Source organism: Rhipicephalus microplus, chromosome 3, assembly GCF_043290135.1.
Source record: "Rhipicephalus microplus isolate Deutch F79 chromosome 3, USDA_Rmic, whole genome shotgun sequence".
In the NCBI taxonomy this organism is placed as follows: domain Eukaryota; kingdom Metazoa; phylum Arthropoda; class Arachnida; order Ixodida; family Ixodidae; genus Rhipicephalus; species Rhipicephalus microplus.
Window position 1 is genome coordinate 275,938,469 of NC_134702.1, and position 27,962 is coordinate 275,966,430.

Genomic DNA, 27,962 nt, shown 5'->3' on the forward strand with positions numbered 1-27,962 from the left:
TCAAAACAAAACTAGATATCTCGATACATCAAATATTATGTAAAGTTCAACATCATTCTCTGATCACTGTAGCTGATGTTTTTCATGTGCATCCACGGCTGTTAGATCCCAGGGTTGGCCGTATAGATGATTTTCCGCAGTGGGTTTGTTCATTCATAGCTAGATGGCACCGCAACGCCGTAGTCATCTTCCTATCATGGCCGTTGTTCTGCTGTGGTATTTTGCAGCACTGCCCGTCATCCTTGTCGCACCGACTGCTCGGTGTACCCGTATCGTCTGCACTCACGGAAGCAAAAGCTAAGCAGATGCTATGGGGACGCCGAGCAGAGCACGCGAAGCCAATTTTGAGCAGTGCCGCTGAAGGCCATCGCAGAAAGACGTCCACGTATTTATTTGTTTTATGGTATATGGAAAGCGAAGCAGATGGACGCACGAGAAAAGCTAACCTGGCGGCACTTGTGGGCGCAGTTTCAATCAGCCTCGTTAATATCACGTCGTCGTCCGGCGCTTTGTGGCCTTCAGATTCACAACGCACGTATTTATCTGCTTTATATACGCCCTGAAGCTTTGAGAGCAATGTGATCGTCAGTATTTTTACGACAAAATACGAAGTCGTTGTTTTTGGCCCGGCCTCTCTTCAGCCGTCGCTAAGTACGTCGCCCCCTGTGTCCATTTTCAACGGAGAAAACGACCGACAACTGCTCCGGCTCGCTTAATGCAACCTCTTCCTTGTCCCGCCTCGCCTTTTGAAGTCGTTGGAATCGACTTTTATGGCCCTCTTCCTATATCATCCAATGGGAATCGATGGATTGTCACGGCCGTCGACCACCTTACCCGCTACGCAGAAACAGCTTCTAAACCATCTGGGACTGCCACTGAGTTCGCCGATTTCTTTCTTCGCCACATCTTTTTGCGTCATGGAGCTCCACGCATTCTCCTGAGTAATCGTGGCAAAGTCTTTCTCTCTCCCATTCTTGAGCAAGTTTTGCGTGCCTCGAACGCTGTTCACAAGACCACTTCTAGCTACCACCCACAGACCAACGGATTGACTGAACGGTTTCATCGTATCCTATCGGACATGATCGCCAGGCACACTCACCCCAACCACACGAACTGGGATGCAATTCTACCTTTCGTGACATTCGCCTATAATACGGCTGGTCAACGCACTACCGGCTTTTCTCCATTTTTTCTCGTCCATGGTCGCTCACCGAGTTTCACTCTGGATGTCTCTTTCCTTTCAGCCCCTGCTTCCTCGACAGCTCCTTTCTGTGAAGAATTTTTATCTAGTCTCGCAACTGCCGTCACCAGGCCCGTGTTAACACCAGCCTTTCTCAGGACACTCGAAAATCTCGCTACGACTCTTCTCACCGTTTTGTGAGTTTTTCCCCTGGTGACGAAGTTCCTTTTAGGACTCCACTACGCGTCCTTGGCCTATGCGACAAATTCATCAGTCGCTTCACTGGACTGTACATGGTGGTCGAACAGACATCTCCTGTTAATTACCACATTTCTCTTCTTAGCACTAATCCTGATCATTGTTGCTGAGGAACAGAGATAGTGCACGTATCTCGTTTAAAGCCTCATGCGCGACGCATTTCATAATACTCTCAAGCGACCAGGCGGCCTCTTGACAGTATTTTTAAAATTCATTCTCAAATACTCGGAAAGTAGGCCTAGCAAAGTTGACTAAGTAAGCAAAACTAATTTCCCTAATAAAAACAAAACGTACCTGATGTTTTGGGCCCAGTGTGAGATGCCATAAAGAGGTTCCTGATATCACCAGTTATTTATTGCTGTGGCGACAGTGGGTGAGTACCAAGCGTGAGTTTGGGTCGAAGCGGGCAGTCTTGTGCACATGGGTGAGGCCATGTTGGCTACTAACCCGAAATACTGGCGCTTAAAGCCACGGCCACTTCGCTCACCGAATGCGTTGGCTGGGGTAGCTGGAGAACCTGGCTGGGAGCAGGCCAGTTATGTTGACTTGATCAAACAGGGCAGCGCCCGCGTGCTGCTGCAGAAAATGGTCTGCATGTTGCAATGCCGTGCTTTTTTTGACATTCCATGGCACACCCTGAACGTCGTGATGTATTCTCGAGTCCATCAACCTGCTCAAGAGAGAAGAAAATAAGCTTCAAAAGGTTATTACGCTTCTACGAGGTATAAAACTTATTTTGTTTAAAATGAGCCTATTTGACAGGATTAAGATAGCTGGATAAATGACGAATTTTATTACAGTCCAATAGTTTTCGGTATTGTCCTATAGCTTGAAGCGGGCCACTTTAATGTTGCTACCGAAAGACTTACCTAGGCTTGCAGCCACTTCGCGGGCCGATATGCCTCTTTTCACTGGAAAGTAGCTCTTTGCCAAGCCTGTGTAACTCTGTCCGTCCGGGTTTCCGTGCCAACACGCCACACCGCATTCTCTCCGCCGCAGTTGTGGGAATGACGCCATGTCGGTCCAATTACAATGTGCTAGAAGGGGGCAGTGGATTGAACGAGGCAACCGCACCACTTCTCGGCTAATGCTCTGGCGGGTGACAGCAGTGGCAGTGTTTTAGTAACTTTTTTACCCAAAATCCTTTGATTTTGAAAAGTAACGGTGCTCTCCTTCATGCGCGCGATTCATCATCGATTCTCCTCGCCCTCCTGCCCTACGCGCGGCACGCGGCGCCATTTTTTGCCGACGCTGCTGCAGGCGCGCCGCAGAATTCAATGAAGGTGGTTTATTTGCGGCAGCTTACGCGCCACAGTAGTGCTAATTTTCTATTGGTGATAATAAAATAGTAACACTGACGCAACCATTTAAGAACTGATTAGCTTCTTTCAAAGGTCGTATAAGTGAGGCATGCTAATAAAATAAATGTTTTTATGGCGAGTTCTGCGATGCAGATGTTTTTCTGCCGCATGATAACATGCTTTACGTTTGCATCTGATGTAGCTCTACTTGTGGGACGTCCATCTGTGTCCGTATTTTTTTCCGTGCTTTTGCACCAGTATGCGACACAGGTACCTACAGCGTCTATTATTGCATTGACTGGGTGAATGGTGGATTGTTCAGCCATGTGTTCATCTTCATGGCATGAAAGTAGCTTTGCTCAGTGGTCTCCAAACTGAAGAAGGCCTTTCAGCATTGTCAATATGATTAAGTGTAGATAACAGTGCCTCATCTACAACAATAACAGACACATAAAATATCATTACTTGAGCTGTGTTTTCACGTTTTTGTCAAAGAAACAAGCGATTGGGTTACTTGTGAGAGGAAAAACTCGGCACCCGGAATGCCATCATAATATGCGCGACGAGAGCGACTAACAAATCTTCGCAGGACTGACTTATTCCGGTCAGAAGAACCATTGTGACACTGGTATAAAAGATAATGTAGTTTCTTATTAGGGAATGGAAGACATGCTAATACAGGCGTGACCAAACTATACTGCGGCCACGGTCTCCTAGAAAGTTGCTCACTTGCTATCACTGTGCTATATTTTGTCCTCTTTGCGCCTCTGCATTTCTTTATTTCTTTCAATGAACCACATCTACTTCATAATTCTGTTAGTTAATTGCCCCTCAAAAACACAAAGAACAAAATAAATACCCTTATAAAACGAGCGCCAATTAGTGTCATCTCTATTCATCTAGTCATTTTTTTTCTCCAACAAACGTTATCGTAAATGAATCTTAACAGTCACAAAAAGCATGATCGAGAAGCTTTGTGATTTCACGTAAATGCTCGCAGCGGAATCAGAAAACAGTTGTGCATTTTCGATAATTGCCGAGGTGCGTGCGAGAAGTATGAGCTGAATATTTCTTATTTATTTATTTATTTAGACTTACTGCAGACCAGCATTTTTTGATGCAGGCAGGAGGGCCATAAGGAACATCAAGTGATTCATAACAGCAAAAAAACGTGTATTCATACGATAACAGTGGTAACATGTCTGTATATGACATTCAAGTGACCTAGCAAAATTGTCAGCCGAAAAATCTCAGGAGGCAGTGAATTGCATTCGTGAACTGTTCTGGGCAAATAACTCTATTTGTAAGCATTAGTTCGTAAAAATATGGGTGCCAAGGATCGATTATGTTTATGGTGGGTATTCGTAGCAGTGGCTGGCTGAACGTAACAAGGTACATTTATGCCAACATTCCCTGACATAATTTCAAATAAAATTGAAACGATTCAAATTTCTTCTCAATAGTTTCTAACCAAGGAGTTCAGCATATTGATGACAACTCAAATTTAAAGCAACGCACGATTATCCGAGAAAAAAATCACAGTATATCTACGAGGGGAATGATGACGAGTGCGGCAAAACGAGTGGACGGATGCACGCATGAAAGAATGAATGGATGCACACACGCACACACAGACGGACTGACGGGCGCTTCGCCCCACTCATCATTATTCACTCCGTGAATATGCTGCGACACCGATTTTATTGACATACAATTCAATGAAACTGGCTACTTCGAAGCCTACAACGACACCGGACATACGACTTGCGGTGTAAAAAGATTCACCTCTAAAAAACACGTATGTGAATGAGCAGGCCTAAACGATAATTCAAATGCAGCATTCGATGATGACTTGATACGAGCAATAAAAAAGGCGCCTAACCTCGCAAAGCACATTGTTCCTTGTCGGAACGAAGTTTTTGCGGCCAATGTTGCGCAGCCACTGGCTGCTTACGCAAGCCATCGTGTTTCCCTTGGGGTGTCATAAAAAGTGCCTAATCATTTTCACTGTGGTTGTTGCAGTCATAAGCGCCACAGTACGGCGTAGCGCTCACACAACGCACGTAAAACAAAGCACGTGCTACGTTTCTTACGCAGAGCGTCGGCGAAAAATGTGGCGAGCAAAAAAGAAAAACACAAGCAAAGCGCAAGATCCAAGCACCTCCAAGGGAAATTGCGAAGGAGACCGATAATCATGCAGAAAAAGTGTCGGAGTCCGGTAGGACGCGAAGGGAGGCGAGGAAGGAGAGAGGAGGTCGAGCGTGCGGGCGCGAGTACAGTGGATGGCGGTACTTCTCAGATTGTGGTTATAAGAGGGAAAAGAAGAAAAAAGTGAGCTCCGTGAGTGTCTGCATCAGCGTGCGACACCTCAACAGTAGCTCACAAGGAATGGGGGTGAGGATGGACTAAAAAATAGGATTAAAGGTAGCGAGAGAGCAAGAGAGAGAGAGATGTGCAAGAACAGCGAGCGACGACATAAGAGAGATAGGAAAGGCGGAAACACGGTCACAGGAGTCCGAGGACGTGGCACCACTTGCGAGAGCTCTTGTCGGCGACAGGAGATGGCGTAGGGCTAATCCAGTCGGGCAGAGCTGCGCTGACGGCATCGTAGGGGACCGACGGTAGGAGGTGGCATAGAACCCACCCAGTCAGCCAGAGCTGCGCTGTCGTCGGAGATGGCGAGGACACAACCGGTCGGCGTGGAATCCAGCAAGCGAGTCCGCGGTACTTTCCCAAGATCAAGGGGTTTTAGGCCGGCCTAGGGTTCTTCGATACGCGCGCCCCCTTCCAAGGTGGAGCCACTTTTAAAAAGGAGTAAGTGCCACCTTCCAATCGGAGGCCGCCATTCGGCTCCCTCCGTCCCATCGCGGCTGGTAGAGTGAAACACGAGCATGGCGTTTTCTCGGGCAAAATGCCTGGGTGTCCTGCGCCCCAGTGCAAAAACTACTCGCAAAATGACTACAGGATGTTCCGATTCCCGAAAGATTCGAAAAGGCGACTCTTGAGGCTAGTAAGGATCAAGCACGAGAAGTGGCAAGCCACGGACAGTTCGTGTTTGTGCAGTGTAATTTATGCTACTTCAGCATTTCGAGGGTTATAAATTGGAGCGCTGTCACACGCGCACTTTCAATGGCGATAAAGCTTGATGGGATTGACTCTCTTACACCAACTGCAGAACTGCGCCAATCACTGTTGAGAAATTTTATTCCGATCGGGCTCACATGCGATCACCAGTGCACCGGGTAAGATTTGGTAGGCTGGCATATACAACAACGGTCGCTAGTGTCGACGTGAGCCCACCGGCCTACCTTGCCACTACTATCAGGGCAATAGTGCACGAATAGGTAGAGCAATAAGACATACTGGTCGATGACACCATCCATCAACCGCCTACCTGTTCATCCTACTACCCAGCACCGTTCGCTCCTCTGCCACCATCGGTATGTGTGACGGACGTTAGCGAAGCTGGAACTTCCTGGCCACGCCGAGACTCATTCAGGCCTGACCAACACTATGACCGACGCCTTCGTATCAGCCCCACTCCACAAAGGCAGGCAGTTCCCGTTCAGCAAACTGCTTCACTCCTTTCGGGTAGGCAACCATACCAAGCGGAGCACTCTTTGCAGTGGTTTGGCGAACGACCCCTACTAATCTGCTACAACTGTGGCGTCGAAGGCCACATTGCCAGGTACTGCAACTACCGGCAGTCGCCGAGGTACGACCGCTTACCGCGATCCAACCTGTCCGGCTTTGCACGAGCGCCAACGTTCCCTGGAAGTGCATCTCACGAGATACCAAGGCCGCTGCGAATCCATTCTCCTGTATGTGACCACAGTTTCACACCCCCCCCAGCCCCTTGCTCCGATCGGTCGCCGTCTCCTAGGCGCCGCTACGCTTCGCTGCCTCCGGAAAACTAGGCGCGACCATTGGAGGTGAGTTTGCTGGACAGTCTTTGATTTCCACAGAAATGCCTCCTTTATTTGCATGTTTAGAAATAATGTTCGTGTGCTCATCGACTGTGCCTCAACAATGGCACTAGTGGACACAGGCGTTACCATATCAATGATCTAGCATACAAATTCCTTTTTGGACGGAAGGTTGTGTTCCGTTGGGACCGTGCTGATACGTTTAGTGGAGTGAGTGGAAATGTCTTACGACCTGTTGTTATCTGCACAGTGACGGTTAGTTTGGAAGGCCAGAATTTTATTGCTGATTCTGCTGTTTTTTTTATTCAATGCATGATGTAATTCTAGGACACAACTTCCTGAATTTTACTGGTGCCACTGTCGATTGCCGCACAGGATAGATTACCTTAGATTCAAATGTTCTAGTAGCGTTTATAGATGGCCCCTCCTGTATGGAAAGCACCCTTTGCGTGTCCATGGACACAACTGAACCACTCTTGTTTGCAACGTGTGTTCCTGTGGGTCGGATAGGTAGGCTTATGCTTGTGATAGCGGCTTCGAGGTGGCTGGCTCTCCTGGCTGGGCTGTTGGTTGTCACCCTGGCCCCTCTTGCGTACAGGCCCGGTGATGAGGACGATGGGGTTGCTTGGTTGGTGGGGCTGCGATGACGACATTGATGTTGTTGGGGGTGATCCGGCGAGAGAAGCGGTTTCCTCTCCGAGCTGTTCCGACGGCACCTCTTTCCCTTTCGGCTCTCCATCTGCTCGGTAAAAGTCGACACAGATAAAAGAACAGGTTAAAATCGCACATGTGCTGCGTGCGAAACCTTGCAACTCGCGTCCAACATATTGTCACGAACAAAACAAGACCTGCAGCCAGGAGTTCACTTGAACCAGAGCAACGAAGATGTTCTCTTCTTCTTCCTGCCCAAAAACGCGTATGAGCCACAGTGGCTCGTTCATCAATGGTGGCATTACCCCCTCTCCCAAGAAGCATCGTCTCGATGCTGTACATGATGGCAAAAAAAAGAAAAGAAAATTAGATGAAAATTAGCATGCGAGCAAAATGAATGACGTAAGGTGGATAACGTAGTTGGTTGTGGGGACAAAAGTTAAATGAGAAATAAGAAAAATAGGAAAAATGTAAGGAAAAGACGAAACAAAAAGAAAGACGCGAAGTTACCAATAAAGTCAGTCACTCACTGGCGATTCACAGCGCGAAAAGTGTGGTTTGAGACGTGAAACGTGAATGACTTCAGTTTGCGGGGTGAAACGGGAACGTCTCGAATTTCCTTGTGGTAGAACCTCGTAAGTGACGTCGCTGAGACGTCGCACAACCTTGTAAGGGCCGAAGTAGCGGCGAAGAAGCTTTTCGGAACGTCCACGCTGTCGGATAGGGGTCCACACCCAGACTTCATCACCTGGCTTAAAAATAACTTTACGGTGGCGAAGATTGTAGCGGCGTGCGTCTGCGGTTTGGTGACGTTGAATACGGTGACGAGCAAGTTGACGGGCCTCTTCTGCGCACTGCGCGAATTTGGCGGCATCCGTGTGGTATATTCCTAAGTTGTCGGACAGGAGCATGGCGTCGAGCATCGTCGTGACGTCGCGACCGTGGACTAAGCGAAAAGGTGTGAAACCGGTACTTTCTTGAACAGCAGTGTTATAAGCAAAAGTTACGTAGGGAAGTATGGTGTCCCAGTTCTTGTGATCGATGTCCACATACATTGACAACATGTCTGCAATTGTCTTATTGAGTCGTTCAGTCCGCCCATTTGTTTGCGGGTGGTAAGCCGTTGTTTTACGATGTTCCGTGCCACTTAATCGCAAGACTTCCTGCAGCATCTCTGCGGTGAAAGCTGTCCCACGATCAGTTATGACGACAGCTGGAGCACCGTGACGTAAGACGATGCTGTTAACAAAAAATTGGGCGACATCTGCTGCGGTGGCTTTCGGAAGTGCCTTGGTTTCACAGTAGCGTGTTAAGTAGTCTGTAGCGACGACAATCCACCGGTTTCCAGACGAAGACGTGGGGAATGACCCCAGAAAGTCCATGCCAATCTGATGAAAGGGCGCCTTTGGTGGGCCAATTGGGTGCAGTAGTCCCGCTGGTCGTAAAGGTGGAATCTTACGTCGCTGACAGTCGCGACATGTGCGAACGTAGTGCTTCACAGTCTTCGCGAGACGTGGCCAGTAGTAGGAGCGTTGAATCCGTTGCAGCGTGCGCGTATAGCCGAGATGTCCGGATGATGGCTCATCGTGACATGCACGTAAAATGTCACCACGAAGCGTAGTTGGCACAACAAGCAGATACATAGCTTGTGTAGAATGAAAGTTCTTTTTATAAAGCACTCTATCACGGAAACAAAAGGAAGATAGTGAGCGCGCAAAGCTTCGAGGAAGGTGGGAAGTGCGTCCTTCCAGGTAGTCAATGAGCGGGATGAGCTCCGAGTCGTGACGCTGTTGCTCAGCTAAGCTGGTCGCTGATACGGCAGAAAGAAAAGTGTCGTCGTCTTCAAGGTCAGTGTTGGCATTTTCGACCGGTGCACGTGAGAGACAGTCGGCGTCGGTGTGTTTCCGCCCAGATTTGTGGACGATGGTGACATCGAAATCTTGTAGCCGAAGGCTCCATCGTGCTAGACGACCTGAGGGATCTTTGAGATTCGTGAGCCAACAAAGGGAATGGTGGTCGCTAACTACCCTGAATGGGCGGCCATACAAGTATGGGCGGAACTTTGTTATGGCCCAGACAACAGCAAGACATTCCTTTTCGGTTGCAGAATAGTTTTTCTCCGCTGGGGATAACGTTCTGCTCGCATAAGCGATCACGCGCTCGACGCCATTTTGCCACTGAACTAATACCGCTCCTAGTCCAACGTTGCTGGCGTCAGTGTGTAATTCCGTGTCAGCGCTTTCGTCAAAATGACCTAGTACAGGCGGAGCCTGGAGGAGGTTTCGGAGGGTGTCGAACGCATGGCACTGATCGGGACCCCAAACAAACGAGACACCGTCTTTTGTAAGCTTGTTGAGGGGTTCAGCAATCTTCGAGAAGTTTTTGACAAAGCGCCTGTAATACGCACAGAGCCCCAGAAATCGGCGTAGGTCGCGCTTATTTGTGGGCACGGGAAAGATGGCAACGGCGCGGGTTTTCTCGGGATCTGGGCGGATGCCAGCATGGCTCACAACGTGACCAAGGAACTTCAGTTCTTCATATCCAAAATGACATTTGTCGGGTTTGAGAGACAGCCCCGCTGTTCGAATTGCCTGAAGAACTGCACGAAGGCGTAGGACGTGTTGTTCAAACGTGTCTGCAAAGACCACGACGTCATCAAGGTAAACAAGACATGATTGCCATTTGAGCCCCGTGAGAACTGTATCCATCATTCTTTGAAAAGTAGCTGGCGCTGAGCATAGACCGAAAGGCAACACTTTAAACTCGTACAGACCGTCGGGAGTAATAAACGCCGTCTTTTCGCGGTCGCGCTCGTCCACTGCGATTTGCCAGTAGCCGCTACGCAAATCCATGGAGGAAAAATATTTAGCGTTGCGTATACGGTCCAACGAGTGATCTATCCGGGGTAGCGGATAAACGTCCTTTTTGGTGACCTTGTTCAGTTTACGGTAATCAACGCAAAAACGTGGGCTCGGTGGCTCGGTGGCTGTGCCACGACGCAGTCTAATCCACTTCTGTTCGTGATGCAGGATTTCGTACGCGCTATCAGCTGCGTGCTCGTACCCGTTTTTCTGGGCCCGGTATCACGCATCGATGCAAGCAACCCTTTCCCGTCAAGGTCCGTCAACGCAGATGACTGGCGCCTATTTCCAGCATTAGCCACCACTGCCCTATTGACGCTGCAGTCCGGAAACTGGACGCTCGAAAGAGCTCTCACAGCTTCACCGTCATCGACTTCAACAAGCGCACGGCGTATAAATCCCCCCCACCAGCCGGCCGCGCTCTGTGGGCTCGGTGGCTGTGCCACGACGTAGTCTAATCCACTTCTGTTCGTGATGCAGGATTTCGTACGCGCTATCAGCTGCGTGCTCGTACCCGTTTTTCTGGGCCCGGTATCACGCATCGATGCAAGCAACCCTTTCCCGTCAAGGTCCGTCAACGCAGATGACTGGCGCCTATTTCCAGCATTAGCCACCACTGCCCTATTGACGCTGCAGTCCGGAAACTGGACGCTCGAAAGAGCTCTCACAGCTTCACCGTCATCGACTTCAACAAGCGCACGGCGTATAAATCCCCCCCACCAGCCGGCCGCGCTCTGTGGGCTCGGTGGCTGTGCCACGACGCAGTCTAATCCACTTCTGTTCGTGATGCAGGTCAGTAATCATCACTGCATTTTTGCTAAAAAAACAACCAATCGATGCCTTGTTCAGCTACCGAGCCCCCAGTGCTGTGTTTGCATTATTTCTGATTGTATGAACATTGTGTTTTCTCTGCTGTTACTGTTGGGTGGAGATATTGAAACTAACCCTGGTCCGACCACCCTTGAGCAAATAATGACTGAACTAAAAAGCTTGTCTTCCGGTCAATCCCAGCTCATTAGCGATGTACAAATCCTAAAAAGCCAGCTCTCTACCACTGATAAAGCCATTTCTGAACTTGGCAAGAGAATCGATAGTCTAGAATCCCACTACAGTAGTGTCGATACACTCCGATCCGATCTTGACGTCATGGCCACTGCCACCTCCCAGACAGCTACCCAGGTCTCTGTACTGGAGGCTCGACTGGACGACGCGGAGAATCGTTCCAGACGAAACAACTTGTTGTTTTACGGTCTAGCGGACGACAAGCCATCCGAAACGTATGCGCAGTCTGAGGAGCGTATTACTGGCTTTTGTAGGGACCACCTAAAAATAACTGTCGAATCCAAGGATGTCGAGCGTGCCCACCGTCTTGGCCGCCACTCGCAAGGCCGGTGTCGGCCCATTATAGTGCAGTTTACATCCTTCAAAACCAAGGAAGCCGTCCTTGCTAAGGGCCCCCAGCTTAAACATACAGATTTTAGCATCGGGGAGGATTTCTCGCATCGGGTCCGGAACGCACGGAAGCACCTACTGGCTTTTGCTAAAGCAAAATCAGGTCCCTTCCTTTTACGGTATAAGACCCTTTTTATGGGCTCCAAACGATACGTATTTAACGAGGCAACTGAAAATGTAGAAGAAAGCTCGTAGCAGTTGCCTTCACGCCCCAGATCTTCTAATTGTCCCGTCTTTGGTCACAAAGCCAATCTTTCTTTTTCGGTCATTTTCACCAACATACGTAGCTATCTTTCCAAACGAGACCACGTGTCCGACCTTGTATCTTCATCTAACAGCAGCCTACTTGTACTAACTGAAACGTGGTTGACCTCTGACGTCACTGACAGCGAAATTTTGACCGACTTGCCTCACTTTAATCTTTTTCGAAAAGATCGTCCCGGCACCCGGGGCGGCGGCGTCCTGATTGCTACTAACGAACAACTTTCATGCTCCCTTATAAACATTGATTCCGACCTAGAAATATTGTGGTTGCTTTTTCGTTCCGTACCACATTCCGTACTATTAGGTGTTTGTTATAGGCCTCCCAAAAGTAGCCCGGATTTCGCGCGCCAGCTTAATGGTATTTTAGCCGAACTTACGACCAAATACCCAAATGCTCACGTCCTCCTCCTGGGGGACTTCAATTTTCCTAACATTGATTGGTGTAATCTAACTTCATCAGCACCCAATGCTAAGGAGGCCAACGATTTCCTTGATGTTTGCCTCAACTTTAATCTCACTCAGTTGATAACACAACCTACACGTGTTTCTCGAGATACTGGTAACATTCTTGACCTAATCTTAACAACTGATCCTGAGAGCCTTTCTTCTATAACATATCTTGATGAAATAAGTGACCATAAGGTCATTCACGCTAATTTTACCTTCGTTCCGCAAATGCGCCAAGCCTGCACTAAAACTATTAGGTTATATGACAAGGGTAACTACGCGGCCATCACCCGAGAACTTGAAGTTTTTCTTCCGACGTTCCGTGATGGCTTCTGGGAGCGACCCATCAACGATAACTGGTTAATCTTCAAAAACAAGTTAAACCAGCTAGCTGACCAATTTATCCCTAAAATAAGCTTTCGTCCCACCCGCCAAAAACCTTGGTTTACTAAAACATTAAAAAGGCTTGAAAATAAGAAGAAACGCCTCTTTCGGGCTGCGAAGAATAAAAACACTGATTCTGCATGGGAAAAATACAAGGTTGCCGAAAAAGCATATTTAAGTGAAGTGCGCAACGCCAAGTACTCATTTTTTCATACGGAACTTCCGAAAATTCTTGCTGATTCACCGAAGCGTTTCTGGCAAATAATAAACCCTCCTAACACGCCCCCCATCACCCTTACTAATGATACTGGTCAAGAATTAAGTTGTTCAGAATGTGCCAATATATTCAATGCCGCCTTTTCGTCTGTGTTTACGAATGAATCTGACCCCGTTGAAACAGAATTAGTCTCTGTTAATCTGCCTGAAATGCCACCTTTTAACATAGGTTTCAATGGTATCCTGTCTTTAATAGAAAAAATGAAACTCTCATCCTCGGCGGGTACCGACGAAATTACATCCAAGCTGTTAAAGAACACAAAGCACATATCAGCCGAGTTTTTGTTTTTGCTGTTTTCCCAGTCACTTTCCTCAGGTATTCTGCCTCTCGACTGGAAGTGTGGGAAGGTCATTCCGGTTCACAAGACAGGTAAAAGAGACTGCCCGTTAAATTATCGCCCCATATCATTAACCAGTGTATGTTGCAAACTCATGGAACATGTCATATACACTCATATCATGCATTTTCTTGATTCTAACAATTTTTTTCATTCCTCTCAACACGGATTTCGAAAAGGCCGCTCATGCGAAACCCAACTAGCCCTTTTCCTTCACGACCTGCATGCTAACCTCGATGGTAACCTCCAGACTGATGCTATTTTTCTTGACTTCACTAAAGCTTTCGACAAAGTTCCACACCAACGCCTACTAAAAAAAATTTCTCAAATAAATCTACCAGCTGAACTTCTTAATTGGATTGCTCAATTTCTGACTAACCGCTCTCAGTTTGTTTTCGTTAACAACGTCAAATCTAACTCTCTTCCTGTTAGGTCTGGAGTGCCACAGGGATCTGTCCTTGGCCCGCTTTTGTTTATAATCTACATTAACGACTTACCTAACAATTTATCCTGCAACCTTCGTATGTTTGCAGATGATTGTGTCATATACCGCAAAATAACCAACACCTTTGATCAAGCAGCACTACAGAATGACCTTAATAAAGTATTAAACTGGTGTGACCATTGGCTTATGACCCTTAATCCTAACAAATGCAAATTAGTTTCCTTCCACCGCCGCAAAAACCCACTCCAATTTTCCTATGAAATTTCTAACATACCAGTCGAAACAGCCTTATCCTATAAGTATCTCGGTGTAACATTAACCCCTGATCTTTCCTGGCGAACGCATATCACTAACATGATTTCATCAGCCAACCGATCATTAGGATTCCTAAAACGTCACCTACGTCACTCACCATATCACGTTCGTCTTCTGGCCTATCAGTCGCTAATCCGGTCCAAGCTTGAATACGCATCACCCATCTGGAGCCCTCACCAAGTTTATCTGATCAACGCTATCGAAGCAGTTCAAAATCGTGCCGCTCGCTTCATTCATTCTTCTTATTCTTACGATGTCAGTGTTTCATCTCTTAAAAATGAATCCGGTCTATTAAGTCTTTCACTTCGCCGCAGAATTGCTACGTTGTCACTGTACCACAAGTTGTATCACAGCTCACTCCACCAACCACCTTACATCGCTCCCGCCGCACGCATTTCTCCCCGCACTGGCCATCCACTTCAAGTCTTCCGACCCCGATGTGGCACCTCAACATTTTCTGCATCATTTCTCTGCCGCGCCGCCAAAGAATGGAATGACCTTCCCCACGATGTTGTTTCAATCACCTGTCCATCACGTTTTATTCAAAGTGTGTCAATGCATCTGCAATGTTAACCTGTGGCTTTTGTATCATTGTTGTACAACCCACCCCTTATGTAACACCCCCCTGCGGGGTCTTTAAGGCAATAAAGTGAAAGTGAAAGTGAACGCAACGTACCATCCTTCTTCTTTACTAGCACAACTGGCGAAGCCCAGGGACTGGTCGATGGCTGAATGACGTCGTCCTGAAGCATCTGCTGGACTTGGTCACGTATAGCATCTTGCTCTTTTTGCGACACCCTATAGGAATGTTGTCGGATGGGTCTCTCAGTAGGTACCGTGATGATACGATGTTGAGCAAGTGGTGTCTGTTTAACCTTTGACGTAGTGGCAAAGCAGTCTTGAAATGAGCCGAGTATACGCAAAAGGCTTTCTCGTTGAGCCGAAGGTAGTCTCTCGTTTACGTCGAGAGTGCTCACGAAGGCCTCGTCAGGGTGCCCATTCGATGAAAATGAAGCTAACGTAGATGGACCATCGGCATCGGCAAGTTCTTCACAATATGCAATGGCAGTCTGTCTCGTTAGGTGGCGATATTCGTCGCTGAAGTTCGTGACCAGCAGGTGAGCATGCCTATTGCTAGGCTGAATGATTCCTCGGGCAACACAGATTTGTTGTGAAATAAGGAGAGACAAATTGGCCTCTGCAATTACCGCGTCAGACAGGTCCTGTCCCAATTCTACTTTGACAAAGAGGCTGCTTCGAGGTGGCAGAGTCAGAGAATCGTCGGTAACACGGAGAGCTCTTTTCCGGAATTGCGTACTGTCAGTTGCAGCGCAAAAAGGATCCTCGAACGACACAAGTAATTCACGGAGGTCGATAACGGCGCCGTATTCACGAAGGAAGTCCATTCCTAGAATGACTGGGCGAGAGCACACGCGCAATACGAGGAAAGAGCCCGCAAATGTTGACGTACGTATTCGAATGCGTGCCGTGCACATACCAGTAGGCGTCACCAGATGGCCACTTGCCGTGCGCAACTGAGGTCCTTGCCAAGGCGTGGTAACCTTCCTCAGTTCAGATGCCAGTGTTGCGCTCATTACGGAATAGTCGGCACCGGTGTCGACGAGGGCGTTAACAGCATGATTGTCGACAAAGACGGCAATTTCAGCAGAAACAATCTTTTTGCTGTCGGAGAACACTGCAAAACCGGAATCGCCCTCGTCTGGTCGTTGCGTCGAATGAGGGTCTTTTACAATTCGCCGGGCCGCGACTTCACCCCCAGAAGTCGCCGTTCCTAGTTTCCCCTGCGGGGACTTGGTGACCGGCTCCTGAAAGGAGCGGAAGACGATGAGGGCAAACTGGGTGACGTAGACCGGCGAGGCGATGGTGATCTCGACTGGTGGTGCCGAATAGTCGAAGGAGTACGTTGGCCCGTGAGATAGGCTTCAATTTCGCGGGGGCGCTCACCGTAGCGCGGGCATCGAGCATCAGGGTGGAAGCCGCGGAGATCTGGTTGCCGGTATTGACAGTTCCGGTATACGTGACCCGCTTCGCCACAGTGATAGCAGAGCGGACGGTTATCCGAGGTGCGCCACGTGCTTGCCTTGCTACCACTTTGTCTTGAGATTGACGGCGAATAGGTGGGTGGGCTCGAAAACCTTGAGCCGAGAGGTGGGCTTGAAGCAGTGTCGTGAAATGGCTGCATAGCCTGGTACCTTGGCCGCATAGCAGTATCTGTAGCCGGTGGCGCAGGGGATCGCAATGCCGCTGCGTATGTCAGGACTGGGGCCTCGGGAATCGGCGGTGCGATTGGGGCTAGGGGTGTGACGGCCTGCCGGACTTCTTGTCTGATTACATCCGCGAGGGCTGACACAGGTGGATGGGATCCCACTGCCTGCAGCTGTCGCAATTCGTCCCGAACGATACTTCGAATGAAGTCTGCGAGGGTCTGTCTCTCGCTGTCAGAGCCGATAGCGCATGTGGCGGCCGGGATCTGGCGTTCGTATTGAGACGACCGCTGCTGCAGCGTACGTTCCATCGTAGCTGCCTCACTGATGAACTGGGCGACTGTCGTCGGTGGATTTCGCACGAGCCCAGCGAAAAGCTGTTCTTTTACTGCGCGCATCAAATGGCGCACCTTCTTTTCCTCAGGCATGGCAGGGTCCGCGCGCTTGAAGAGTCGAAGCATGTCCTCGACAAACATGGATACACGTTCGTTCGGCCGTTGGTTTCTGCTGGATATGGCTTGTTCGGCCCTCTCCTTCCTTTCGGTGTTGCGATAGGCGTCACGGAGCTGTCGGCTAAACTCTTGCCATGTTGCAAAGGAGCCCTCGTGGTTCTCGTACCACGTCTTCGCAGAATCCTTCAAGTAGAAATAAACTCGGCGCAGCTTGCGAACTTCGTCCCATTCGTTAATGCTGGCAACCCGATCAAAGTGGTCTAGCCAGTCATCAACATCCTCGAAGATGTCTCCATGGAACGGCTTTGGTGTCTGTGGCACGTGAAAAACATGGGCGAGAAGAGAATCATGACCATCGCTGGTTTGGACCGCCTGGCTTATCATCGCAGTTGCCATCTTTCTGGGTGTCGATGCCAAGGGACCAAATTCAGGGGGTAATCCACGCAGGCGGCGGCTGATTCTTGCTCTGGGAGATGTAGCTGTCTCCACGATGGCCGACACAGCCGAAGTACACGTACCCAGCACCTCCACCAGTAATGTCACGAACAAAACAAGACCTGCAGCCAGGAGTTCACTTGAACCAGAGCAACGAAGATGTTCTCTTCTTCTTCGTGCCCAAAAACGCGTATGAGCCACAGTGGCTCGTTCATCAATGGTGGCAATATCAAACGTGGCCTACCATGCATAGCGGTCTCCACCTGTTACTCAGGAAGTAACGCGGTACTCAGCTCCTCACTCAGTGTTGAGCGATCTCACTTGCCGTGCCCGGCTTGGAGGGGAACTGGCTGTAGTCGTCGGGCTCCTCCTGTGACACGTAGCGTTTAAAGTCACATACATGCACCGGTAAACCGCTCGGTTTCCCTTTCATGTTCGCCAGCCAATAAATGAGCGAGGAAACGCTTTCTCGCACTCGGTAAGGCCCGGATTAGTTCGATGCCAGCGAGGCAGCAAACTGCTAGCATCGCTGAGAACATGATGGCGCTGCAACACCAGATCGACCACTTCGTAGCATACATTCCGATGCGTGTTGTCGTATTGCGCCTTCTGCTGTGCCCTAGCAGTGTTGAGATTATACCAAAATTTACGTAAAGCTTCCGCTAGCTTTTCGCGCAGATGCGTTGCGTATTCAGGGCGTGCTGATGTCGCCACTGGCACTCCACTGTGATCCGCAAGTACGGTCGCCATCACATTTGGCAGTTGTCTCCCCAGGTACAAAAAAGAAGGCGCATACCCAGTCGATCGGTTCACGGTTGATCGCAATGCAAAACCAATCTCTCCAAGTCCTTATGTCTCTCAGAAAACGCAACAAGCATGTGCTTGACGTTGTGGTTGACTCGCTCCGTGGGGTTTGACTGGGTATGGTAGGTGTTTATTTTCTTGTGCTTAATGTCCAACACAGCACACCTGTCGACAAATACAATCGCAGGGAAATAAGACGCATTGTCTGTAATCAGCTGCTCAGGTAACCTGAACATGGTGAAAACCTCCATCACCTTTTCCAAAGTCACTCGAGGCATCAACTTCGTGAGAGGAAAAAGTTCCACCTATTTAGTGAAGTGATCCGTGATCACCAGCAAGAGCTTGTTTCTGCTGGGAGTTGTGGGGTACGGACCTATTACGTCCCATGCCACGGTTTTCCAGGTAGTCTGACTGTTAATCGGTTGCATGAGGCCGGGTGGACGTCCTCCTCGTAGCCTGACGCTTTGGCACACACGATATGAACCGGTGTAGCGAATCACATACCGCTTCATACCTGGCCAGGTAGCGAGGCGACACAATTTAGCGTAAGTCTTAAGGCCGCTCGAATGCCCAGTACTGCACGAGTCATGAAAGTAGCGAGGAAGTGCTCTTCTCAACGTGCGTGGTATCATGACTTTGAATGCCTCACTTGTATCATCGTCAGGTGGGATATGCCTCAGGAGGACTCCGTTGAAATCAAGCAGATAAGATTCCAGGGCGCTCACAGCACTACCGGCTGTTACCGAGCGCTCCGCACCGATAGCAATACCAGCTGCCCCATTGTGCACGTTGGCTTCACTACCACCTAGCTCCCAGAGCCCGTCGAACACCTTTCGACCAAATGAATCTTTCTGCTGAGCTCCTGACAGTTCCCTTCTACTGAAAACAATCCCTGCGCTAATGGCAGCCTCTACGTGCTTTGCGCTCTTACCTCGAAATAATGTTTGCTCCGCTGTTGGCGTTAGCGCGAGTGTCTCACTCTCAGTTCGTTCCGAATTAGTCCTGTGACCTTGCCTTGGGTCGGACTGGGGCACGCGTTGGTGCGTCGGCCAAGGCATTGTTCTTACCCTTGCGGTAGTGAATGGGGAAGTCGTAACGCTGCATCAGCAATGCCCAACGCACCAGGTGGCCACTTGGTTTGTTCAAGTGCCTCAACTACGTGAGCGCCATGTGGTCAGTCTGCATCACAAACGCAACTCCTCCTATGTAAACGTCAAACTTACGGAGAGCGAAAACTATCGCCAGACGCTATTTCTCGTTTCCCGAGTAGTTCCTCTCTGCTGTCATCAACGTACGGCTCGCGAACGCATTTGGTCGGAAGAAACCTTCATGCCTCTGAAGCGTAATTGCTCCCAAGCCCAGGTCGCTTGCATCTGTGTGAATCACGAACTCCCTGTCCCAATCGGGTAGCTGCAGCTGAGCCGTGTTGGCTAGCAACTTTCTAAGGTGATGCAGTGCTACCTTCAGCTTTTGTCTCCAAGCCCAATGCTCGCCATTTCTCAAGAGCTTCGTCAAAGGCGCCTGAGTCTGGAATGAATTGGCAGTAAAAGTTAACCATCCCCAGAAGGCGCCTCAGCTCACCAATATTTTTAGGTGATGGGTAGCTGACTATCGCTTCAAGCTTACCCTTATCCGGCACAATGCGACCCTCGTCAAGTGTAAATACCAATAATTTATTCGGGTCACCACTATCTGAGCTTTGTTGGAATTCAGAGTGATGCCCGCAGATCTCAGCCTTTCTAGAACATCTTTCAAGTGACACAAGTGTTCTTCGAACGTTTTCGAGTAAACCACTATGTCGTCTAGATATACGAGTGCGTGCTGCCACTTTGCATTTCCCAAAACACGGTCCACTAGCCTCTCATGCGTAGCGGTAGCTCTCACTAAGCCGAATGGCAATCTCCTGAACTGCAAAAGTCCCCGGCGGCGCGTGAAAGTTGACTTCTCTTTATCCGGCTCGTCCTGCTCAACCTGAAAATATCCACTGCTTGCATCGAGCGTAGTGAAGTACTTCGCCCCGCCTAGGTTGGATAATAGCGATATAATGAAGAGAAGAGGGTACGCGTCCTTCTTCGTAACATCATTCAGCCTGTGGTAGTCTACACAAAGATGACACGTATCATCTTCCTTTGGAACTAGAGCTACCGGAAAACCCCATGGACTGTTTGACCTCTCAACTACGCATGTGTCGATAAGTTTATCCAAGGCGGTGTCAAGTGCTTTCCGCTTAGCCAAGCTGATCGGTCAGGGATTGCACATCTAAGGTCGTGCATCACCCGTGTCAATTTGATACTTGACCAGCGTAGTGCAGCAAGGACGGTCAGTAAACATCGCGTGATACACGTGCAACAGCGACGACAGCTGCGCTTGTTCCCCTTCTAGTGATTTCTGTGCCTCTACCAAAAGCGGGTGCACTGAACTCCCCTGAAATGTGGCATATTGTTCCGGCGAAGTAGTTACTCGCTTTCTTGGCGCGCTTTCCTCCTCGCGTTTTCGCGCTTTTCCATGTGATTGGCATGCCTTCGTCAATGCGGGGGCCTTCGAAAAAAAGCTTTAGCGTGTCTCCATCGCGCTCGTGGTTACCGCCGTTTGCAATGCCAATGACAATACCTGACTTTGCGAGAAAGTCTCGACCCAGGAATAGAGACAATGACAGCCCAGCAAGATGCACGAAACGTTGTCGCCTCACGCGTCTATCCCAGCGAATCACTAGCCTAGCCACGCCGGTCGATTTTGTTGTGTCCGTACCAATGCAGACAATGGTGTTCCTTTGTCTCAAGCGGATATTGTTCTCGCGGAGATCGTGCAACACGTCTTCACCGAAGAAAGAAGCGCTTGCTCCAGTATCCAAAAGTGCTACAAACTTCTTTCGAGCTATTGTTAACGTGATTAGCGGCGCGGGCGAGTTCACAGCCTCACCTGCGCGACAGACTGACGGTGCAAGTAATCCAAACGCATCGGTGGAATAACTAATCGCCACGCACGGTCCGATGTAGATAACTGGTGGCGCCATCCGTTTTCCGAACAGGGCGTTTGCTCCTGACCCGGTGGGCGGTCGCATTCACGGGCGATGTGCCCCGGCGTGCTGCACCGATAGCAAGGACCGCGGACACCACGCCGGCCCGATCCTAAGTCACCTCGCTCAGGTGGCTCTCGCTTTGGGTTGCGCGGCTCGTTAGGCCTCGTGTCAATCAAGTGCTCCAGCCTTGGAATGTCACGCGAGGGGGCGGCGTGGGGCGTACGGAGCGCGTAAACGCAGGGGTCCAAAGCGCGGTCTGACAGCTCCCAACTGTGTGGTACCTGCTCATCAGCGAAAGATGCGGACGCGTTACCCCTGAACGCTTCTGAAACTACCGCGCCACCATTCCACGCACGGCGATGCTCGATTGACTGCGCTGCGGGTGGAGGTGGGTGATGCGATTGCGCAGCGAGGATGTCACCTCGTATGCGCTTCGCCTCAGTGGCGAGCTCTTCTAGGTCGGCGAACTTAAATTTCCTGAAATGCTCCGCAAAAGTCGGGTGTGCTTGACGCGTCATGCGTTCGACTTTTTTCCGTGTTGGCGGCGTGAGGGTTAGCGAGACGATGCAGTTCTATACTCTAGCAAGGATTCGTCCGTATGCTGGGTGCGCAGCTTCAATTTCCTCCGCTAATGCCACTCATAATTAGCCAGAAGGAATTTGCCGCGGAAGCTGTCGTGAAACTCTTCGCCTGTGCGGGCGCGATGTCCAATTAGTCGGAACCATCAGGCTGCTTGTTCCATGAGCGACACTGTGACCACGCGCTCAAGAAGCTCTACGTCAGAAAATTCCGTTGCCTGCTGATAATGGAGCAACCGGTCAAGATACTCGTTCGTGCCCTTGCAGACATGGTAACCAGTGTGGGTAGGTGTGTCTACCTTGAAACATGGTCAAACAGTCTGCACGGGGGCCTGCGCTGTGTTCTGCAGGGCGCTTGCGAGGCACTGCATAACTGACAGCGCATTCTGTAAGAGTACCTCGCTCGAGGGCAAATGGTTGCCCGCGGACTTGCCTACAGTTGCAGCGCGTGTCAGAGCAAGTTGTGGCGGCGCCTCTCTGTTCGCGTCAGGAGATGCTGGAGCGCCATGTGTGATGTTTTCAGTCGTAGGCGTTATCTCTGCTAACACAGGTTCTGCACCCTCCTTATCATCCCGCGTGAAACGACCAAAATCGACGTTGTCCGAAAGTCCCAACAGTGCCCCCGCTTCAGCCAAACGATCACCACTCTGCGACAAGACATCAGATAACATTGACAAATAATGGAATTCCGACATGCCTGTTATCCTACGTGTGGGTGAGCGTCCGTAGTAGCTCGCGTGCACAAAACTAGCCGCATTGCCAAATTCTTTACGTTGGGCGCCAGATGTAGAATTGCGTCCAATGTACAGAAAACAAGGGTTGACACCTACTCCTTGGTCGTTGTCGTCCTTGGCTCGGTAGGGGGGAGGGGGGAGGTCCACTTTTTTTTCTAGTGCTGGTGTCAGAGAGTGGGTGCGGCCATCCGCAAGCAAGTTTTGTCTCCTCACCAAGTTTCCCTCTCCCTGACGAAATACTTACCTTTTAGGGGCGAAGCTCCTTAGGGCGTGGGCTGTGCGTCCCCTGTAGCCTGTATGTAGCCACCTCTAGTTTAGTTCTTGCAGTGTTCACTAGATGGCGGTACCGTCCCCTGTATGTCGCCACCTCTAGTTTAGTTCTTGCAGTGTTCACTAGATGGCGGTACCGTCTCCTGTATGTAGCCACCTCTCGTTTAGTTATTGTAGTGTTTACTAGATGGTGGTACTTGTAGCTGATGATGAAAAGATGCAAGATGTTATAAACTAGAAAGCGGTACTTGTAGTTGATGAAAGACACGAGCTCTTATAAAATAGGAATGATGTCACATATGGCGCGTGTCATTGGTTGAAGGCAATCATTCGATTTAGTGCGGCGACGTACGCTAGGGGGAGCGATGTAATAAAATCAAGTATTTTTTTCCCGCTGGGGGGGGAACCAGTTCCGCGCGCCGGGAAAGGGGGGAATTATGAGCGCCGGCTGTGCGGCTCTTCTCGCAAGTAGGCTTTTGCGCTGCTGTAAAAAAAGGAAAGGGAAGCTGGGTGCGCGTGCTCCCCCGCAGTGTACCAAAAAAAACTATGCTACGACCAGTTAACAATATCTTCTCGTGGTTCCGAAGTGTCTTCACGTTTCTGTCTTGCAGGCTATGCAGGATGACCCAACGTACGGCCATCTAGGCACAGCGAAAACTCTGCTGGCTTCAAAAAATATTTCACTGGCAGAAAGTGTGCGAACAGCACCTCTCTATTTGCAACGAGTGCGAGCGTCACAAGCACCCTACCAGTGCTCCTCCAGGGTGACTTCATCCCATTCCATTCTCTTAAACTCCATTCGAGCAAGTTGGAATTGACCTTCTGGGCCCTTTCTGAGGTCTTTTATTGGCAATCGCTGGATGGTCGTATGTACCGATCACTTAACACAGAAATACGAAACAGCTGCTATACCATCGGCAACTGCAGCAGACGTATGTTTATTCATGCTGCGTTTTGTGGTTCTACGGCATGGACCTTGTAAAATTGTTATCAGTGATCGAGGGCGACAATTCACTGCAGCCGTGTTGGAAGAGGTGCTTCGTTCAAGCGATTCAAGCTTTCGGCACTCTACGCCATATCATCTCCAAACAAATGGCCTGACGAAACGAACTAGCAGGACTCTCACGAACATGCTATTTATGTATGTCGCAGGAGATCACAAGAACTGGGACAGCATGCTACCTTTCATCACTTACGCATTTAATGCCGCATAGCATGAAACTACTGCTACAGGCCGTTCTTTCTTCTGTATGCTCGACCACATCGTCATACTCTGCATACCGTGTTTCCGTTTTTAGACCACCATGATTCCGGTATATGCGAGATCGTCTGCCGTGCAGAAGAAGCCCGAGGTCTTGCGCACCCTCGCTTCGCAAGATCGCTCGAAAACACGCTTGAACCGTCAACGTCGACCCGTTACGTATATTCGCGGAGACCTGGTGTTACTGTGGGCGCTAATCGGAAACGTGGGCTATGTGAAAAATTGCTGTCGCACTATGCGGGACCTTATGTTGTTCTGGACCGTATAAGCGATTTATTTGCCGCGTAGCACGTCTTCATTCAAATAGCCAACGGTCTGCAAGGAATGAACTTGTGTAGCCTTGTCCATATAGCATGTTTGAAGCGCTATATTTACAGAGAGACATTTTAACTCATCCGGTGGGCTTCGTCTGCTCGGAGGGAAATGTTACTGCATATGTGATTTGGGTATGAGCCTCTGGGTAGCGGGGAACAGGCAGATTAGCGAAGAGGACGTTCGGCAAGCGAAATAGGCCTTCGGTGCACGACAACTTCAAGTCCACCGGTACGCCACAGCATAATAAACAGAATTCTACACATAATATATATATATATATATATATATATATATATATATATATATATATATATATATATATATGCTAGAAAGAGATTACAAAACTTGTTTAACGAAGGCTGGTCCACCAGCTGAAAACGTTTGGTAAAGACGCTTCCGTGAAAGTTTCATCGTCTCTTGCATACAATACGTCAATAATACGTCGGGTCCACCGTGAATAGCGGTTAAAAATATGGTACATATATATATATATATGTATATATATATATATATATATATATATGTATATATATATATATTTATATTGTCGCGGTACAACACGAATAAAACACAGATACACCTTGGGACGACGAAAGCAGCAGGTCCTCAACAGCTGAGCCACAAGATCGTTTTCGTTGGTCTCGAGAAAAGCTAGAGGCCCACTACCTCGTGCCTACTAAATGCCCCATCATCGTTATCATCCACATGTAGACACGCGTCATTTACCTCTCTCTCAAAGAGCATCGCCCCGATGCGCAGTCTGTAATGCAGTTCTTTTTCTAAAGTAAAGTATCACGCAATCACTCGCTAACGTAAAGTTTCATGCCGACTACGTGAACAAGTTCAGGATGGTGCTGGCGACGCCTTGTGCTATATGAACAGCCGGGAACAACTTCGTAAGTGACATCGCTCAGTCATCGCACAACTAGGTACAATTCAAAGTATCTTAAGAGTTTTTAGGAAAGTCCTCGTTTTCGTGTGTGCGTCCAAACCCATACTTTATCGCCAGTTTGGTAGACGACTGTTCTGCGGTGAGCATTGTAGCGTCCTGCATCGTAGTCTTGCTGCTGGCTGATCCCTAAACGTGCAAGTTGCTTAGCTTCTACGGCGCGTTCCGTAAACGTGTCGTCGTCCGGGACGATATCGTGGCCTTCGTGCGGTAACATTGCATCTAACATGGTTGGTACTTCCCGTCCATGAACGAGGCTGAAAGGTGTCAAGCGGGTCGTTTCTTGCTTGGCCGTGTTGTATGCAAACGTTATGTGAGGCAAGATTGTATTCCAATTTTTGTGTTCGACATGTACGTACATCGAAAGCATGTCTTCAATGGTTTAGTTTAGACGCTCTGTCAGCCCGTTCGTTTGCGGATGGTATGCGGTGGTCTTACGATGCGTTGTTCCACTCAGCATCAAAACATGGTTCAAAAGAGCTGCTGTATATGCGGTTCCTCTGTCTGTGAATACGACGGTTGGTGCACCATGCCTCAGTACAATATTCTCGATAAAAAATCTTGCCACCTCTGCTGCTGTATCTCTCTGGATAGCCTTTGTCTCGGCATAACAGGTCAAATAATCCGTCGCGACGATAACCCATTGGTTGCCTGCAATATAAGTAGGGAGTGGGCCCAAAATTTCCATGCCGATATGGTGGAATGGAGTCATTGGGACCTGTACGGGTTGCAGGACGCCACCTGGTTTAGTTGGCGGTGACTTCCGTCGCTGGCAGTCGAGACAGGTACGAACGTGGTGCTTCACGGCTATGGTTAGTGTTAGCCAATAATACCTTTGCTGTACCCTGGCCAACGTTCTTGTGTAACCCAAGGGGCCAGAGGTAACCTCGTTGTGGCATGCTTTTAGTACTTCTGTGCGAAGGGCTGCTGGGATGACGAGTAGATAGGCAGATCCCGTCGACGAAAAATTTCTTTTATAGAGTACTCCACCACCTAAACAAAATCATGACAACGCTCTTGCGAAAACTCTTGGCGCCTTCCGAGATCTGCCATCCAAGTAGTAAATTAAGCCAAGCAACTCACCGTCGTCTCGTTGTTGCTGCGCAATGGTGGTCGTGTCGAGGACACCGATAAATGATGTTTCCTCCTCCTCGGGTAGGGTTGCCGACTCAATGGGTGAACGGGACAAACAGTCGGCGTCCATATGTCGCTTCCCTGACTTATGTATGACTGCCATATCAAATTCCTGCAGCCTGAGACTCCAACGCGTTAATCGGCCGGTAGGCTCTTTAAGATTAGTTAACCAACGCAGTGAGTGGTGGTCGCTAATTACTTTGAAGGGGCGGCGATATAAATATGGACGAAATTTTGTAACCGCCTATACCACGGCGAGACATTCCTTCTCAGTCGTGAAGTAATTAGCCTCAGCGCGTGTTAACGTTCTGCTTGCGTAAGCGATTGCCCTTTCTGTGCTCTCTTGCTGCTGCACAAGCAAAGCTCCCAGACCAACTTTGCTAGCATCGGTGTGAAGCATCGTAGGGGCTCTCTCGTCGAAGTGGGTAAGGACTGGGGGTGTTTGTAGTTGCTGGCGAAGATCGTTAAAAGCAGCTCCTTCTTCGTTTTTCCACTCAAGGTGCTCTCGTCTTCTCTCGTGAGGCAAGTTAGCGGTTATGCTATGCGTGCGAAGTCCGCGATAAATCGTCGATAATATGCGCAGAGGCCGAGAAAGCATCCGACAGCCCTTTTATCGGTCGGCATAGGAAACTGTTCTACGGCTGCGATTTTTTCAGGGTCGGGATGAACACCAGCATGACTGACGACATGACCGAGAAATTGCAGCTCCTCGTAGCAAAAGTGGCACTTCTCAGGCTTCAACGTCAGGCCCGCGGACTGTATGGCTCGCAAGACCACCTCAAGACTTTCAAGGTGCTCGTCAAACGTCGCGGAAAACACTATGACGTCGTCCAGATATACTAAGCATGTTTTCCACTTCAACCCAGAAAGCACGGTATTCAAGAGTCTTTGGATTGTAGCAGAGGCTGAGCACAAACCGAATGGCAAGACCTTAAATTTATATAACCCATATGGTGTCACAAAAGCGGTCTTCTCGTGGTCCCTCGGGTTCACCTCAATTTGCTAATATCCCTTCCGCAAGTTCATTGAAGAGAAGTATCGAGCAGTTCGAAGTCTGTCGAAAGAGTCATCTATACGTGGCAGTGGATATACGTCTTTCTTGGTCACCTGATTTAGCTTCCGGTAATCCACACAGAAGCGCAGGCTGCCTGCCTTTTTTCTTAACGAGGACTACAGGTGACGCCCAGGGGCTCTGTGAAGGCTGAATGAAGTCATCTTCAAGCATTCTGTCTACCTGCTGTTGTATCGCTTCACGTTCTTTTGGAGCCACGCGATAAGGGTTCTGGTGAATGGGTCTCACCGTTTCCTCGGTAATTATTCGATGCCTGGTTAGAGGCGTGCGGCCAACTCTTGATGTTGTCGAAAAGCAGTCTTGAAACTTGGCCAGTAGCTCAAGCAGTCTGCGTCGGTCATCTTTCAGCAAAGTAATGCTAACGTCCAGAAGAGGCGCTGAATCAATATTTACCGACTCGTTGACTACCGCGAAGCAGCCTTCGTCATCAACGACATCGTCGAAGTAAGCGACAGCCGTGTCTTTAGGAAAGTGCCGGCGCTCAGCACTAAAATTGGTCCGCAGCAAGTCCGTGCGTCCAGCAGCAACTCTGGCAATACCTCGTGCGACAGCAATACCGTGGGTGAAGAGCAGTGAGCTTATTCGGTCTGCAACTCCTTCGGCGTCAAACTAAGCA

The 27,962-nt window shown here is 49.3% G+C and overlaps 1 protein-coding gene across 1 annotated transcript in view; it reads left to right on the top strand.

Annotated features, from left to right (window-relative positions):
- The window catches only part of LOC119167935 (uncharacterized), a 362,355-nt gene that overhangs the window by 198,411 nt on the left and 135,982 nt on the right, over positions 1-27,962 (top strand). The window lies entirely within an intron of this gene.